Source organism: Ambystoma mexicanum, chromosome 5q (genome assembly GCF_040938575.1).
Source record: "Ambystoma mexicanum isolate Mex_15411 chromosome 5q, UKY_AmexF1_1, whole genome shotgun sequence".
Classification (NCBI taxonomy): Eukaryota; Metazoa; Chordata; class Amphibia; order Caudata; family Ambystomatidae; genus Ambystoma; species Ambystoma mexicanum.
The window spans coordinates 498,905,162-498,922,330 of NC_090933.1; the positions used below are offsets into that span (position 1 = coordinate 498,905,162).

At 47.0% G+C, this 17,169-nt stretch overlaps 1 protein-coding gene across 4 annotated transcripts in view; it reads right to left on the reverse strand.

The window, feature by feature from the left end:
• The window catches only part of TRAPPC8 (trafficking protein particle complex subunit 8), a 2,435,788-nt gene that overhangs the window by 705,135 nt on the left and 1,713,484 nt on the right, over window positions 1-17,169 (reverse strand). The window lies entirely within an intron of this gene.

Genomic DNA, 17,169 nt, shown 5'->3' on the forward strand with positions numbered 1-17,169 from the left:
CAATCGACTCACTGATACTCACAACCCGCACGACCCACTTCAATCTGGCTTCTGTCTCTGCATTCTACAGAGACAGTTATTTTCCATGGAAGCAACTTCATCTCTTCCGCTTGTCAAGCAAACCTTTAATCTTTTCTTCTTATTTTCGTCCTATCTGCTGCCTTTGATATGGTCAACCATTTCCACCTTCTCTCTACATTGTCTCTCCTTGGAATCAGAGATAAGGCCCTCACTTGGTTTGATTCATAGCTTGCCCCCAGACACTTTCAGGTGTCCTGCAACAATCAAAAATGAGTCATAGGCTCCCCTCTGCAAGAACGAACACGGCCAAATGACCTGTTCTTTGGGAAGGTACCCACTCGAGAGTCTGCAAACACACTTTAGCTCACTGTACTTTTCACAGATGAGAAATATCCATTTGCATATCTGTCTTGTCTCGCCCACATGAGCAGTCCAGCACCGAAACGCTATGGCAATTCCCTTCTGAACAAGTGTACCAACAGCAACCCTAGACAAGTGTTTCAGCCTTGTCGGGCCTCATCAGTGAGGTGGAGCTGTGCCTCTCTGAGCACAGTAACTGGAACAGCCTTACTCCCTGCCCCCATTTACCCCGCTTTACTGTTGGAGTTCGTCAAGGGTCTGCTCCCCTTGGTCCAATTCTCTTCACTCTCTATACTTCAGCTCTTGGCACCTTGATCTCTTCTTGTAGCTTCTCCTATCAACTCTTCGCTGACAACACTCAGATCTTCTCTTTACACTCCTTATCCGACGAGCTGTTGTCAAGAATTTCAAACTGTTGCTCCACCATCAAATATTGTATGGCGTCTCGCCTGCTCAGCCTCAACGCCACTAAGACTGGAGTGCTCTACTAACCAGCCAAACAGACTATTTCTTCCAGCTCCCCTCCTCTTCTGACTACCTTCCTTACTCTGCTTCTGCTCATAATCTTGGTGTCATCTTCGATCCATCTCATTATCTCCAAATCTGCCACTGCAACCAGATTCAACCACGTATTACAAAAATCTGTCATCCTCTTCCTTTCAAAACTGCTGAACAGAAATCTCCTTCTTAATCCTTTGAATATCCGACTACTGTGTCCAGTCTCCTATATGGCCTTCCCAACTATCCTTTTTCACCTCTTGGCAAAGTTCTCAACTTCGTGGTCCACACACTTTTCAACCTTTCTTCCTTTACCTCTACCTCCTCTGCCCATCGGCAGATTCATTGGCTAACTATTTTATTTATTTATTGTTCACTTGTTAGGCGCCTATACAGCAAGTAAATACTGTTTCAAAGTGCCCACAGGGCAAATGGAGGGAACAAGGTAGTGAAACACATTAAAAAACACAAGAATATTAAAAACAGTGGAGGGAAAAGGAGAAAGGACAAACCTACGATGCCTTGTGAGTATTTAGAACGTGCAAGAGCAGCAAGGAACAGGGCATGGGGGAAGTGCTGGAGTGTGCGTGCTCCTGGGTGAGCCACAAATAAGTGCATGCTAGAAGTACATGGTATGGAGAGTGCTACATGGCTTGGAGCCGCGATGGGTATAAGTGCGAGCCTCCAAGGCGGAAGGAGTGCCAGGGCAAGTGCTGAGGGTAGACCGGAGCTGGACGATTGGGTGTGGGAGGTCAGGGGCCCTAAGGATGCACGAGGGCCCAGGACACCAATCACAGCAACTGTGAAATTAGCAGAGAGAAGAACAGAAGGAGGAGGTAAAGAGGAAAGTCTTCAGGAGCTTCCAAAATTTAAGAAAGTCTTACTCAAGGTGCAGAGGGAGGGGTAGGCTGTTCCATAGGAGGAGCCAAAAGAGGAAAGCGATTGACCACCTACCCTCTGTTTAGTGAAACGCTTAACACAAAGGATTGGTGCCAGAGGAACATAAAGGTCTAGCGGGAGAGTATTTAGTGAGATAAAGTTGAACATAGCATGGTCACCGGTCCCAGACAGCCTTGTGGATGATGCAGAGGGATTTGAATTTAATCTGTGCAGCAAGACTTTTTAGGGCAGGAGAGATGCAGTGCCTGGGCTTAAGGCCAAGGATAAGTCTTGCTGGCCAATTCTGGATTAGCTGAAGGAGTTGCAGAGTGGAAGAAGGTAGATTCAGTAGTAGGCTATTGCAATCATCAAGACTAGAGAGAACCAGGGCTCGGGTAACATTGAGCATCTTGGGGAAAGTGAGAAAAGGGAGAATTCGTTTGAGAAGGAAGAGCTGAAAGTGGGACTTCTTAGCAATGTCCCGAGTGTGAGGGAGGAAGGAGAGAGAAAGGACTCGAAGATGACTCCAAGGTTTCTGGCTTCAGAGGAAGGATCAGGGGAGAGCCCATGGAGGAAGGCCAGAGTTAGGGGAAGGAGGACGGAGCAGGGGACCCAGTGGGAACAATCTCAGTTTTACAGGCTTTGAGGCAGAGATCATTGGAGGTGCATCAGGACTGGATGGCAGATAGGCAGTCAGGGATGATGGAAGGTGCAAGAGGGTCACAGTAGGAGGTTTGAAAAAAGTTGTGTGTCGTCTGCATAGGACGAAGTTGGGGGAAAAAGAGGAGATGAGGCGTGTAAGCTGAACAAGGTAGATGCTAAAGAGCCATGGAGAGAGGATAGAGCCCTGGGGACACCACAGGTGGATAAGGAAGTAGGAGAGGAGGAGCAGCCCAGGATGACTTGGGATGAGCTGTCAGTTAGGAAGGATGTCAGCCAGTCCAGTGCCCGATCCAAGATACCAAGGGTATTGTGGAGCCTTTGTACAAGGATGGAATTGTTGACCGTGTCAATGCAGAGGAGAGATCGAGTAGGATGAGCACAGCTGGGGAGTTGGAGTCAAGCAATGCGAGCAGTTCCTCACGGGTGTTCAGAAGAGCAGTTTCCGTGCCTGTGGATGCTCGGATTCCAGATTGGAGGTTGTGGAGACCATCAACAAGTTTGATATGCGAGTTGAGTTGGGCAAGGCCAGCTTCTCCAGCAGTTTCCCCAGGAAGGGGGTGATGGAAATAGGGCGGTAGGTGGCTGGTCAGGAGGGGGCGCACAAGGGAGTGCTTGAGGTAGGAGGGGATGATCCATTAGCAAAAGAATGATGACAGAAATCAGCGAGTGCGGGGGCAGGGGAGCCAATGTTGTCCTTCATGGTTCTGGATGAGCAAGAGGAAGCCTGTTTAGAAGAGACATTCATGTAGCAGACAACTCTAGCAACTTCTTACTGTGTGACAGGGGAGGAGGTATTGAGGGGGAAGGAGGAGAGCGAGGAGGCAAGGGGATGTGGGAAGGGTTGAGATGGTGAGTAGCAAGGGTGTTCAGGATGTCCTGAGTTTTGCTGGAGAAGTGAGTGGCAAGTGAATTGCAGAGAGCCTGGGAAGGGGAAGGAGAGGAGGAGACTCAGAATGGTTGGAAATCCGTGCCTGTATTGCCTATGAAGCAGACCACTTACGTTCGGGAACTCTGCACTTTCTTTTCAGGGCCGCAAGTTCGGAGTCGTACCAGGTGTCACACTGAGAGGCAGGTTTCAGGCAGATCCTAATGACTGGGGCAAGAATGTCAAGAGTATTGGTAATGGACAAGTTGAGGTTGCTGAGAGCAGAGTCGGTGGTAGAGTCTGAGGTAGGGGGGCAAGAGGGGAGCAAAGGCAGCAGCCGGCACTCATTTCATCGGGCGGATGTTAGTGAATGAAGCTGGCCGGGCTATTGGGGGTGCGGTCGAGGGCCAAAGGGACCCAGGTGGGAGGAGAGGAGAGAATGGTCTGACCAAGAGCAAGGGGTGACTAGTAGGGAGGAGAGAGAGAGAAGTCAGAGTGAATGAGGGTGTCAAGAGTGTGTCCAGCTGAGTGGATTGGACCAGAAGGGAGAATGGAGAGGGATAGAGAGGTTCAGAGGTCAATAAAAAGAGTAGCTGCTGTAACAGGGGAGTCCAATTGGATGTTGAAATCCCCCAAGAGGAGGAGTTTGGAGGTGGACGAAAGTAAGGAAGAACAGAAATCAGCCCATGCAGAGAGGAACAGGGTGGTAGCGCACGGAGGCCGGTAAATGGTGGCAATGATCAGGGTGGAGGAGGGCGAGATGAGCAACTTGCACGCCAGGCTATCAAAGGAAGAGTAGGGCTGGGTGGCTAGGATGGAGGAAGGAAGTCAATCAGGGAAGATTAAGGCAACCCCACTGCCTGCACAATGAGGTTGAGGCTTGGATATGATCTTGAAGCCATCAGGGAGGAGGAGTCAAAAGCAGTGACTGAGCTGGCATTTGAACCATGTCTCTGTAAGAGCGAGAATTTCAAGGTCAATGTCTTCAAGGCGGAGGCAGATGGCAGCGGAGTGTTTGTTGGCTGAGCTGGCATTATGAATCGCCAGCTGAAGGAGGTCTCTGCCTATGAGAGTTTTCTGAGGTGGGGTACCGGGGCATGGAACACTAGTAGGAGGGGGGAGGGGTAGAGAGAGTAATTAGGAAGGGAAGGGAGGCAGGAAGGCAGAGAACATAGGCACATAAATGAGTTCAGTTAGTGGAGGAGGCAATGGGAGAGTTCAGCCTTCACGCACTGGTAGGACTGCAGGGAGCATAGTGGTCCATGGGTTTGAGGTCATGGGGTAACAGTAATTAAGTCTGGGGTTGGAATCATAGTTTGAGAAGGGGGGGCAAGTACAAAGAAGGACCTCCTGGCCCTCCTCGGGCTGGACAGGCACAGATAGGGCCTTAGATGTGGGCCCTGGCTGGAAGGGCCAGCCTTTGCCTGCCGGCGTCTCCGATTGGCTAAAAATGCAGAGATGAGCCAATCACAAAGGGGCCGCAAGCTGGCAATGGGTGGCTCCTAACCTCAGTAAGCGTCGGCCATCTTGGAGAGTGAAAGAGTAGACAAATGCCCACAAGCAAGGGTGTAGTCATTCAACATTGCAGTCCCACATGTGTGCTTGCAGATGAAAATGTGAGACACTTCATCAGATTAATTATGAGCATGTCATGCACTCAGCCAAATCATTTTCAAATATTCTTTATCTTTTCGATTTTCAGACTCCCCACAGCAGTAAATTAGCCCCCGAGGGCTTACCTTCATTGGAACTGCAAAAATGCTGCTCCAGTAGCTTAAAAACGAACAAGTCTGGTGGTAGGTAGCACAAGGCACAGGGCAAGCATCAGCCCTGCCTTTTGTAGATGGAGTGGCAGAGGCAGAGCATCGATGAGGGGCCTAGATGTGAGCTTTGGCAGGAGGGGCTGGCTTTCACCTGCCGGCGTCTACGATTGGCTAAAAATTCAGAGATGAGCCAATCACAAAGGGGCCGCAAGCTGGCAATGGGTGGCTCCTAACCACAAGAAGCGTCAGCCATCTTGGAGAGAATGGGCGTGCATAAGCAAAGGTGTAGTCATTCAACGTTACAGTCCCACATGTGCGCTTACAGATGAAAATGTGGGGCGCTTCATCAGATTAATTATGAACATGTCATGCGCTCGGCAAATTAATTTTCAAAAATGCTTTTTCTTTTCGATTTTCAGAGTCCCCACCAATGTTCCCTCTATGCTGTGCGCATGTGCGCTTGCCCAGCTTCCCTCTGGGTGCCGCTCAGAAGATTTTTAGCAGCGCACACAGACAATTCTCACCTATTCATAAAGATTTAATAAGTCACAAGCCACAGCAGGTGGCAAATAAGCAATCTTGACATTCTGCTAATGCGCATTACACTATTATGCACCTAAAATCCCTAACAGCAAAATACAACACAAAACGTTAAAAACTAATATGAAAAACAGGCTCCATGAACGGAAGAATCTAACCACGATATGACTGCACACATTAACCAAACATGTTCCCTCCCACTCATGACTCCTAAACTCGACTACCACACTTTTACCATAGGACTAACTTCTGCCCCACAGTACATTAAGATACTACCAGACAACCTTGACTCTTCCTCTCTTGGCTCTGCGAAAGGTTAGCAGAAGTGTACCTACATCCATTTGTTTTATGTTTGTTGCAACATGAATAACGTTCACGCGCCAGAATTGTGGTTACTCATTGTGCCTTACCAAGAGCATCACCTACACTATATAATCAAACTACCAGCTCAAATATCGGATACTGACTGTAAACTACTTGGATGTGTAACCAAATCCCATACTTCCTCTTCTTTGTACATATGTCACACAAGTGCTTTGAAGCGACCCCCTTGTAAGTTGATACATTATAAAACTCAAATATTAATTTGCCCCATAAAGATTTTGAAAAGACAAATGTGATGCTCAGCGTCTCATACTTTAGCATTACTAACATTACCCTATAAGTAGAGAGCAACAACATTGCAATATCATTTACTTAGCCTAAAAGGGATAATGGGTATGGACTATGCCTGGGATTACTGGTCCATACTATCAGGGCACGGGATATACAGAAAGGAGAATGCTTTTCACACAATCTGCATTGTTTCCACATGTTCAGAGTTCCTTTGGACATAGACCTTCACACATTATATGGTAACTCGCTTCTATACAAAAACAGTTTCACTGAGCACTTGTGTAATCCTACCCAATGATATAAGGTGGGGTATGTTGCAAACAATCTTCTATGCACTGCAAAAGAATTGTGTACATGCAGAGTCATGACATTCTTAAAATGCACATCATATGTTGAGGCATTCAAATATGCCATGCTTGCAAAGAATTGTGTGTCTGCAAATATCCCAGTGAGCGTTTACTGCTACAATCCCTCACTTTTTACATTGCTTTATCAACTAGTATTGGAGGCCAGCACATGGGCCGGGCAAGGGTATGGGTGGAAGCATCACTCCTTGCGGGTGATGAACAAAGCAGCAAATTTCAAAGACCAAGTCAGATGTTTTAGTAGTACACTGAAGGAAATGCGTTGTGGGTTTGCTAAAGGATAGTACATTCTAGTACCCATCTAGACAACAGCACCTTCTTTTCTTTCTGTGCTCAACTGCGGAGGGCTTTTCATTACAACCATGTGTTCTTTGTGTGCAGTCTCCAACATCGTCCTGCATCTCATTTAACTGACCACACATAATTACAGAAGAGGGATCCATAGTTACAGAAGAAGGCACATCAGTTGTATCTCTGATGAATTGATGCAATTAACTTAAAAGGCTAATCAGATTTTGCTCCCATCTTTGAGTCAAATGGTTTTTCAGGGAGTGAAAAAGTAATTAGCTGTGCCAATGGGGATACTTTCTGCTTGTTAAAAGATGTTCTTTCCCCATAAAATTCCTTTTGAGATCGGGCATTAATATTATTAAAGTTCCTTCCTTCCTATGCCACTGCTCTACTGGTCACTAATTCAAAAAAATATCAGTGGAGCTTTGTGGGTTGAAGCAATATGTTCATTGTTTCTCATTTTTGTTAGGCACATTTTCCTTTTTTAGGGAGTAAAAATGCATGCTGCATATGTCTCTCAGCTCTAAGGCTGGTGTTATCCCTGCCCAGAGGAGAACGTAATGTGGATAGTAAGCAGAGGCACCGGAATTTTGGATCATCATATTCTAAGGTGCAGTTATTCTGATGCAATTATCATCCTTACGCAAATTCTTAGAAGCATGTTCTCCTGGCCCTTGAATTACTTAAAGTGGAACTTGAACTCCTTTCAGCAGTTATTTTGACAGCCACCTCAGTTATGACAAGAGGTATTTGTGTTTTGTAATATAAATGAGTGATTTTCCAGTGGCATAAAACATGTGGGCCTCAATATGACTTGGGGCTGTATCCTGGAATAAATCTGCCAGAATACCAACCAAATGAATTACTGTTACCGCCACTTGGTCCAGAGGAATTTCCGCCGGATAACAACTGGTGGTGGAGGTGTAATTCCCCCTTCATATTGAGTCCACTGGACTCAATGTGGCTTTTTTGGCAGAATTACCGCAGCGGAAACTCTGACTATTTTGGCGTTGAGTTGGAAGATTTACCTCCACTCCAGGCCCAAAATCGTAATTTGGCATAGTGGTAAAGTTGGTGGTAATGGAGTTACCGCCAACTTTGCCACTTACTGCCAAACTCGTAATGAGGCCAACATTTTTCTCTACGTAGAAGTGCGTTTGTAAGGTACTGTGGCAGATTTTTAAGTCTTGGACTGGTTGATGAGTTTTCTGTATAATCACATATGACATTTTATTTTAGCCTATGTGTTTGGAAAAAGTGCTGTAAGATTTTTTAAGAAATGCAGTGGCACGGAAGAGGAATTTCCTTTCCAAACTCTCTTCTGCGACGGTAGCTCACAAAGTGGCTTACGTCATTAGTCAGTTGCGCCCTGGAAAATAATGTGCACACAACAGCCAACCGGTTCTGCACATAGAGAAAAATTATTAGAGGGAACATTGGTCCCTACAGCAGTAAATTAGCCCCACAGGGCTTACTTTCATTGGAATTGCAAAAACACTGCTCCAGCACTTAAAGAACAAAGAAGGCTGGTGGTGGGTAGAACAAGGCACAGGGCAGGCATCAGCCCTGCCTTCTGTAGATGGAACCAAAGGGCTAAGTATAAACTTCTCATTTTCAAAACAATCCATGGACTCACCCCATACAACCCTATCTTCTCATGCACTCCCTATCTCCATCTCGGTTGTTTCGATCATCCTCGGCAAACCTCCTTGCCACCACTCGAGCTTCCTATGCTTCTTCGCACTCTATACCCACTCCCCTTGCTATGGAATGCTTTTCCTCTACCTCTCTGTACTACTCACACTCTACCACTATTTAAATCCAACCTCAAAGCCCTCCTCCTTTCTGAAGAACCTATTTCCTAGCACGTTATGCTACTGCAGTACCCTGTTTTCCTCTCTCCCTACCCTTCACGAACAACCCTTTTCTGTCATCCTTCCCATCCTTTATTTAGCACTTCCTCCACCATCCTATTCCTATGTCATTCTGTCCTGTACTCGTCCCTGGTTTATGTTTCCACCCTCCCATGCAACATCTGGTCTTAAGTCACATTCTCTCACCCCACTGTAAAAGACGCATGTCCTCTGCTCTGTTATCAATGTTACATTTTGTAAGAGTTTTCATGCCAAAAATGCATTGCTTTCACCGTGATTTATTTTATAAATAAATATGTCTTTCCAAGGCGCTGCTCAAGGAACTAATGGGCAATGGATAGTATAACAAAGAAGTGGGCTTATTTTGATGAATAACCAATCTTTGCTGGAAAGAGCATTTTGTATTGCACGCTATGTAGTCGTTCCTAACATAAAAAAATTACTTTAGTGCCGCTTGTACCAAAGGGCTGAAGTCGTGAAACACACCAATACGTGCACTGCCGTATTTAATTTCAGAGAGTTCTTTTGCAGCTTTTAAGATCAGGCCGCGGTCCCTGTAGTTAGAAATCAGTGCCATTATATGCCTCTAAGGCTGCCCTGATGCTGGCATGGGGCCGAGCGACCTGTGAGCTCTTTCTAATTGCAAGTGATGTGAGAACACTGGTTTCCCCAGATTCTCAGGCAGAATCTTCTCCAGGAAGGGCGCATGTACTGCAGTTTCTGGCAACCCCACGATACAGATGTTACGCCGAGAGCGTGATTCCAAATCCTCACTCTTATCCTTGACTTCAGCTAGGTCCTTCAATGGCACCAGGTCATTGTAATTAACTCCTTAGACTAACCTTGCAGAAATCATAAATTACTTAATTCTCAGTAAAGTTCTTACTGATGGTTGTTCCTCCCATGGATTCCTAATCTATGATACCCGATTCACAGTGCAGCTATTCTTTGGAAACCTTCCACCACAGGGAGCACAGCACGACTCGTTCCGAGTATGGTAACAGTTCCATCACGCTCTTTGAGAGAAGCCGACGGACCTCCACCAAAAGGATGGGATCTGGTGGCAAGTTGTTGATGTCAATGCCATGGTCTGGGGGATGTAACAGACTCATTCCTGGACCATTCTGACCTGAAAAAGGAAAGCCCCCACCTCCCACATGGGATTTGTGCAGAAGACCTCACAGAGGTTTTGCACCTTGTGTTGCTGAGATGACAGTGGCAGCAGTAGCTCCATCTCTGGGGACACCTACCTCATTCGTCCCTTTGGGAGGCATCTGCCCTGCAGTCTTCCCCAGGTCGTCTGACCTCAACTGCATGGGACGTAAGAGGCGGAGGGACGAAAACCATGATCCCTCACAGAAGGAGCAGAGGGCTGTTGTATGGCCAGAACCAAGGCTTTTATGGGTAACCTTTCAGGACTGGAACTTCTGAAGGGCGGCATCTGCTGTGGCCCCAAACAGGTTATGTCCATGAAAAGGCACGTCTATCTATATATATTTCTTATATTGCGCCACTCGGCCAAAGGCCTCGGGCGCTCACAAGACATACAACACCAAGACAAGAAAAGGAAGAGCAGTCGGCCACAGCCAAATAAGTTAGAGCAATAGCTATGACCAAAGGCCTGGCTTGAACATAATGCATGGAGTCCAATGTCCTCATCCAGAAGTGACGCCTGGCCACTGTACTCGTTGACATGGATCGGCTGACACAATCAGCTGTGTCCAAACCTGACTGCAGAATCTGTCAAGAGGCTTCTCTACCATCCTGCAAAGGAAGCCCTCTGTCATCTCCCCCCTCAGGGATGTGGTCTGTCACATTTGCCACTGCGGACCACAAACCGAGCAAATATTTTGCTAGGGTACAAGAGGCGCTGCTTGCACAGAGTGCAATGCTACCCGAAGCAAAAACCTACTTCTCCAAGGTGTCCAGTCTCTTACGCTCCCTGTCAGGGGCAAGGGAAGGTGAGCAAACCCACACTCCTTGACATTCTATATTATCATCCTGTTGCTTTATACAAGGTACCCTGAAAGTGAGATGACCACAGACTACAGACTACAGTATTCCACCAAATCGGACCAGTTCTCTGCCTGCTTCGCACTCCACTCTGCTTAGTCTCTTTGTCTCCTTTTACATAATGAATACACAAAGCGAACTAGATGCTTACGCAAAATAGTGATCAATAGTTCCATCCACGCTGTACATCTACAGATCTACTGCAATACTAAACATTGCAGTTGGCCTTGAGAGCTCGCTTTGGTTTATGATTATGGTTGTCGTATATATTAGCACCTGCAGGAGACAGCTGGCCAAACAGTTTTCAGAGCCTTTTTTTATCATATCTATTTGTGTCCATTCATGAAGCTAACATTTTACATTTTACAGACACTCATCTACGGCTCGCAAAGTCTTTTTACGCACTTGCATAGTCGAGTAGATTTTATGAAGGGCAAGCAGCATTTACAATAGATGTTTTAAACTTTTATTTAACATTTACTTTGTTTGCAGTAAATGGCAAATTCAATATTCACTGTGCATGGCTGGCCTCCGGGTGGCAGCAGTGTGCAAAATAAAGTGGGTTTGTAGTGACATGCACCATTTTAAAGAAATTGCATTTTAAATGTGTTGTCCTCCGTTGCTATGGGTCAAGTGCATTTCGCTTAGTTACCTGACCTGCAGGTCTAGCTGAAGTTTAAACTATTTGCAAGGCCTGACCCCCCTCACTAATGTCTTATTTCAGCGATACACAAAACGGCTGGATTGTTGCCCATTTCATATTTTGGGTACAAATAACTTCTGGTGACATTAACAATATTAGTATGAAATTGCTAATCAAATAGGTTCATTTGCTAATCAAAAATATTTGTATTAGCAAACTCTGCTAACCAATTTTTGAAAACTAATTTATGCCTTGTAGCCACATTAGGAATCCGTCTCTGGAAAGATGTCTGAGGCTTACCAGGGGTGGGGGCATGAAGGATGCCCAGCTCCGGGGAGGTGTCCAGAACACAGGCCTCCTGGAGTTCTAGGGCCAGCTCTTGGCATCTTTGCCTTTCCTGTAACACTCTTCTGGAAAGTCCATCTCTTCTCTGGAGACAAACTGTTTTCAAACCAAAGGTCACATGTTCTCCCTCTTCGTCATAGATTTCATATATCTTTCACATGAAGAGTTTCAAGGGGAGAGGAAGATATTCTAGTGGAACTCAGGTGTCCACAACACCAATCAGTAATGACACTGAGGACTACGTTTAAACCTGCGTCAACACAGACACCCAAAAGGTGAAGCCGTATGGCGCAGGTGGACTTTGGCCCTTTTAGGGTTGAGGCCCAAGGTTGTATAGGCATGCAGGAGTGACCCACTGCGGGTGTCCTGTTGGTCCTGGAATCATGCGCTAGGTCCCGTCACCACCAATGTCGAAACCACTGGTGCCTTGGCAAAGATGTTAAGCATTCTGGGGTGAAAGTTCTATCATTCCTCTGGAAGATTGGGTTGGAAAAGGCTTGAACCGCCTTCTCTGGGGATTCCCTGTAGTGGTGGCTCTTCTTAGATGAAGAAGAGGAATGCCAGTGCGAGGATCCGATCGGGAGCGAGACCTCTTGCAATGCTTCTTTTTTATTGCATTGGGGCAATCGCTCCTCGGATCGACGTTATGCGCTGCGTGACCTCGAACAGGATTGTGAAACTTCACCCATAGCTTTGTGGATGTAGGTGAAGATCTTAGCTGCCCTTTCCTATAGGGTCTTAATGGACTAGCATGACCCACAGTCCTGGGTGTCGTGCTCCTTGCTCCCAAGCAGTAGAGAAATCCGGTGCGGTTCCGAAACAGACATCTGCCGGCTGCAATACGCATAAGCCTTAAAACCCAAAGCCTTTGTTGGAATTGTCATGACAACAAAGAAAAATAGCAAAAATCGAAGCACGTTTTCCCAAAGCAATCACAATGCGCAGGAAAAAGGAACTAAGGTCATGCATGTCTCCTCAAAATATGCTGGCCCCAACATCATGTCCGGTTGGGTGCATAGGGGCGTCAAACAAAGCTGACACCGAGACACGAAGCACCCCTTGGTGATGAAGAACATCTAGGCTGTGGAAAATATATCACAGATAAGGCATCCATTAGAATTTCTCAATCTAATTCTGAAATCACTGAGGGGATATATTTGTTAGGGAAGGTGACAGTCTCCTGTCTTTTTGAATTTGTCCTAAAATTAGGGGGGCTGAATAATTAAAGGTGCATGGCAAAACTATAGTGCTGCCTGTCATGCCTTCCACATTGATTTAATTTAGGTTTTTCTTTAGTTTCACCAGCATGTGTTAATTTCTACCATGTTCCAATACCTTACTCAACAGGCTAACAAAAATGTCACCAAGGTACTGACAAAAATTATGATCATTATAGGATTATTAGAGCCAGAAAAAAATAAATGTTTGTTAGGTAGGGCTATCATATAGCAAACACATGGACGTACATCAAGATCCGTTAACAGATGAGGCCCATCTGGTGGAGGCAATAAGAGCCTAAGTGTTTGAGAGCAAAATTTCGGTTTGCCTGTGCGTGTGTGGATGATACGCCATGGATAGAAGTAGATCCATATCCAACATTTGGGCAAACACATGCCAAATAATGTGCTGTAAATTGCGATCCTCATTAGGAAACAATGACTGATGGCAGTACATGTAGTCGATACTCAGAAGGGTTGCATTTTGAGCTGCGGTTGGTAATCCAAAACATGATTGGAAATGCCCCGTTTATGTGAAATAGTCCACAATGACAAATATAGTGGTACACGCATTATCCTTAAGGAGGTCTACCATAAAGTCCAGACTCACTGTTTTCCAGGGTGCCGGAGGCACAGGCAGGGGTTGTAAAATACCTTGTTTCTTGCAAGGGATGGTTTTAGCTTCAGCGCAAATGCCGCACGTCTGAACAAAGTCTTGGTTATGGGCAGTTAATTTACGCCATCAACACCACACCATTTGAGTAATTGTATTTTTTTTTTGCACCAGAGGATAGTCTGTTGTTTTATGCGCATGACATAACTGGAATGCTTTTAGTCTCAAGCGTTCTGGAGGTAATAAGATACGATCTTGGTAGAAAGGTATTCCATTCCACTCCTACTAGGCACTTCAGCCAGAAACATTAAAAAACTTCAAACGGTGCAGAACAATGCCCTCAGAGCAGCAACGGGAATCTCGAAAAGAGACCACATTTCAGCCACCAGAAAATCCATCCACTGGCTTCCAGTTAAGGAACGAATCCTTTTCAAATCACTGGCACTCACCCACAAATGCCGACAGGACACAGCACCACGCTACCTTGCACAGAGATTCTCTGATTCCCCCCTCCAACAGACCAACTAGATCTAGCCACACCAACCGCCTAGCAATTCCAAAAAGCCTCAGAACCAGAGCAGGTGGCACTAGCTTCTCAGTCCTCGCCGCCACCAACTGGAACTTATTACCCGCCGAGATTAGAGGTATCAAATCCCACCTGTGCTTCAGGAAAGCAATAAAAACGATGCTGTTTGTATAAACCCCACTTGGGCCCTGTCAACTGTATAACCGCTGTAATGTCAAACGTCCTTTTTCCCAGGCTAGGGGTAGATACGATCTTGCTGTAACCTCCTCGATCTACCCCTCCTTGCACTGCAACTAAGTCATTATCTTGCAACAGCGCCCCGATGCCTCTGGGCTGTGTGGCGCTTTACAAATGTAAAAAAATAAAAATAAAATAAATGATCAGATTTTACTGTGTTCCATTTAGGGTCATGCATATTTTCCTCATCCCACCTTCCTGTCAGTATGGGATATCCGACACACACATACAACTCAACTCAGAAGGAATACCGTAAGGGGTTCTTCAGCACCAGGAATATTGTACCGATAACCTGAATAGGGTGCCCGCTTTTCCATGTATAGACCCTGGTCTGTAGGTGACGGATAGGTCATACCAAGAGAAGAACAGATGCCATGCGCCAACTGTGGGTTAGTACACCCAAGACCAGTGAGGACTAGAAGATTCTTATGGCCTGTGTACTGTGATGAATCCCAAAATGTCATCACATCTTCCCAAGGAAGAGCCCTTTCCCATGAGGCCAGAGCGGTGAGGCCATTACCCGATAGTCCCCCTGGGGGTGGTACACCGCGGGAGGATCTCATGGGGAGAGACTCCCCCTCTGGAGACAGACATCTAGGGAGAACGCAGTACGATCCCCCCCACTCCCAATTACCCCTCCTAAAGCTACGGTACACCCCAGTAATATACCAAACCACCCCATGTATCTGTGTAGGGCCAGTGACATAAAATCCACTGAGACGTAGAGCCCATACTAACCAACTTGCATCACAAAGACTGGGACGAGCAGGAGGTGCAGAACTATGAAGAGAGCTACCAAAAGTAGGTGTGAGCATTCTAGCTCTCCACTAAAACCAACATAAAAACAGAAGATGGACTAGGCAGTCTTTCAAGCCTTCCCTCGAGGAGCCGCAAGCGAGGAAGCGGTTCGGCATGGAAGTAAGAAGTGTTTGTTGCCCGGGACCCACGAAAAGGCAGAGACATCCTCACATGGTCCGGCATAGACGGACCGACCTGGCAGCTGGTGAAGCAGAGGTGGAGACCTGCAGAGAAGCTGGACCATGCAGTCAGGTACACACAGTCTGCGATGGACCAGAGACTCAAGTCACTGCAGTACATCAGAAGGTGAAGGAAGCCACAAGACTAGAGAAGCAAGATCCAGATACAAACCGGAGCAAGGTGATGGAAGCCCTAAAGGTACCTGGGTTGCCGGGACGGTTGGTGGGGGCAAAACAGTCGGAGAAGATTCAGAAGAAGTTAACAGAGCAAAGTCCACAGAGCACGGGCAAGAAGGGAAAGCCCCCTGGGATAAAGAAGGAACAAGTTACTTACCTGTAACTATTGTTCTCCAGCATGGGTCTGGCATGGATTCGCATGCTCATGAATATTCCCTGTCGTCAGACTAGGAATCCTCGGGACAGAAAAAATCAGTTTCAGTTTCGTTTCTGAACTGTCTTTCTACTAATAACCAATCACTGGTCTCTGGGTCATACTGCCCCCAGCCAATGACTGCCCTCTACCTAAGCCCCTCCTCTGGCAGCCAACTTCAGATTTGGTAACAGATAAAGTGGCAGTAGAGCCAAGAGAAGAGCCGCAGAGGGGTTGGAGGGAGGGTTTGCATGTGAATCCATGCCAGACCCATGCTGGGCAACAACAGTTACAGGTAAGTAACTTGTTTTTTTCTCCAGCAAGGGGTCTGGCATGGATTCACAGGTTCATGAATACAAGAATACATAGCTGTACACACTTGCACAACCACGGGAGGTGGCAAGGCTCAACATTAAGCATTTCAACAACTCAACATTAAGCATCTTTTACCTCTTCACCAGGCTCACCTTAAAAGTGAACAGGTTACGCAGCACTGCTTGGCCTACTCTGTACTCCTCCCTGGAATCCCGGTTGACGCAGTAGAATTTCGTGAAGATGTGCGTCAACCTCCACGTAGCAGCCATGCAGCTGTCCAGCAGGGGCACACCAGACAGGAACGCTGTTGTAGCAGCGATCGCTCTGGTCGAATGGGCTCTCGGACGGCCGGGCAATGGTCGGTTCGCCAACCGGTGATGGTGCACGATGCAGCCGGAGAGCCATCTGGAAATGGAAGCCTTGGTGAAGGCCTTCCCTTGGTTCACAGGGCCAAAGTTCACAAACAGCTGTGATGTCTTTTGAAAACTCTTTGTTTGGTCCATGTAGAACTTAAGCGCTCAAGACACATCCAGCGAGTGCAAAGTTCTCTCAGCCGGTGACAAAGGCGACGGGAAGAAAACATGCAACACCAAAACGGCACCTTGGGCATGAAGTAGGGGTGCGTCCTCAGCACTACTCTTGTCTCGTGGAATGTCAGGTACAGAGGCTTACAAGGGATGGCCTGGATCTCTCCCACTCATCGTGTGGAGGTGATGGCCACAAGAAACGCCGTCTTCCACAATAGGAATTTCAGCGGCGCTGAATGCAAAGGCTCGAATGGCGGACCCATGAGCCTGGTCAGCACCACATTGAGCTCCCACGCCGGGGCCAGAGACTTCTCCGGCGGGAAGGAGCGGAACAGTCCTTCCATGAACTCCTTCACCAGGCGGTGAGACCACCGCAACGACCGCCCCGGAGTTCTGGTATAGCGGAAGATAGCTGCCAGATGAATTTTGATGGAGGCATGTGCCAGCCCCGCCTTGGCCAGCGACAGCAAGTACGGCAGCACTTGAGGGGCCGTAATCCGTAGAGGGTTGATCTTCTGTGCATGGCACCAGACAGAGAACCTCTTCCATTTATGTCCACAGCACTTAAGAGTTGAGGAAGCCCTGGCCTTGGCAAGTACCTCCTTGCAGTCCGCCGGGATATTGTAGCCTCCGAACTCTAGTGCTGCAGGAG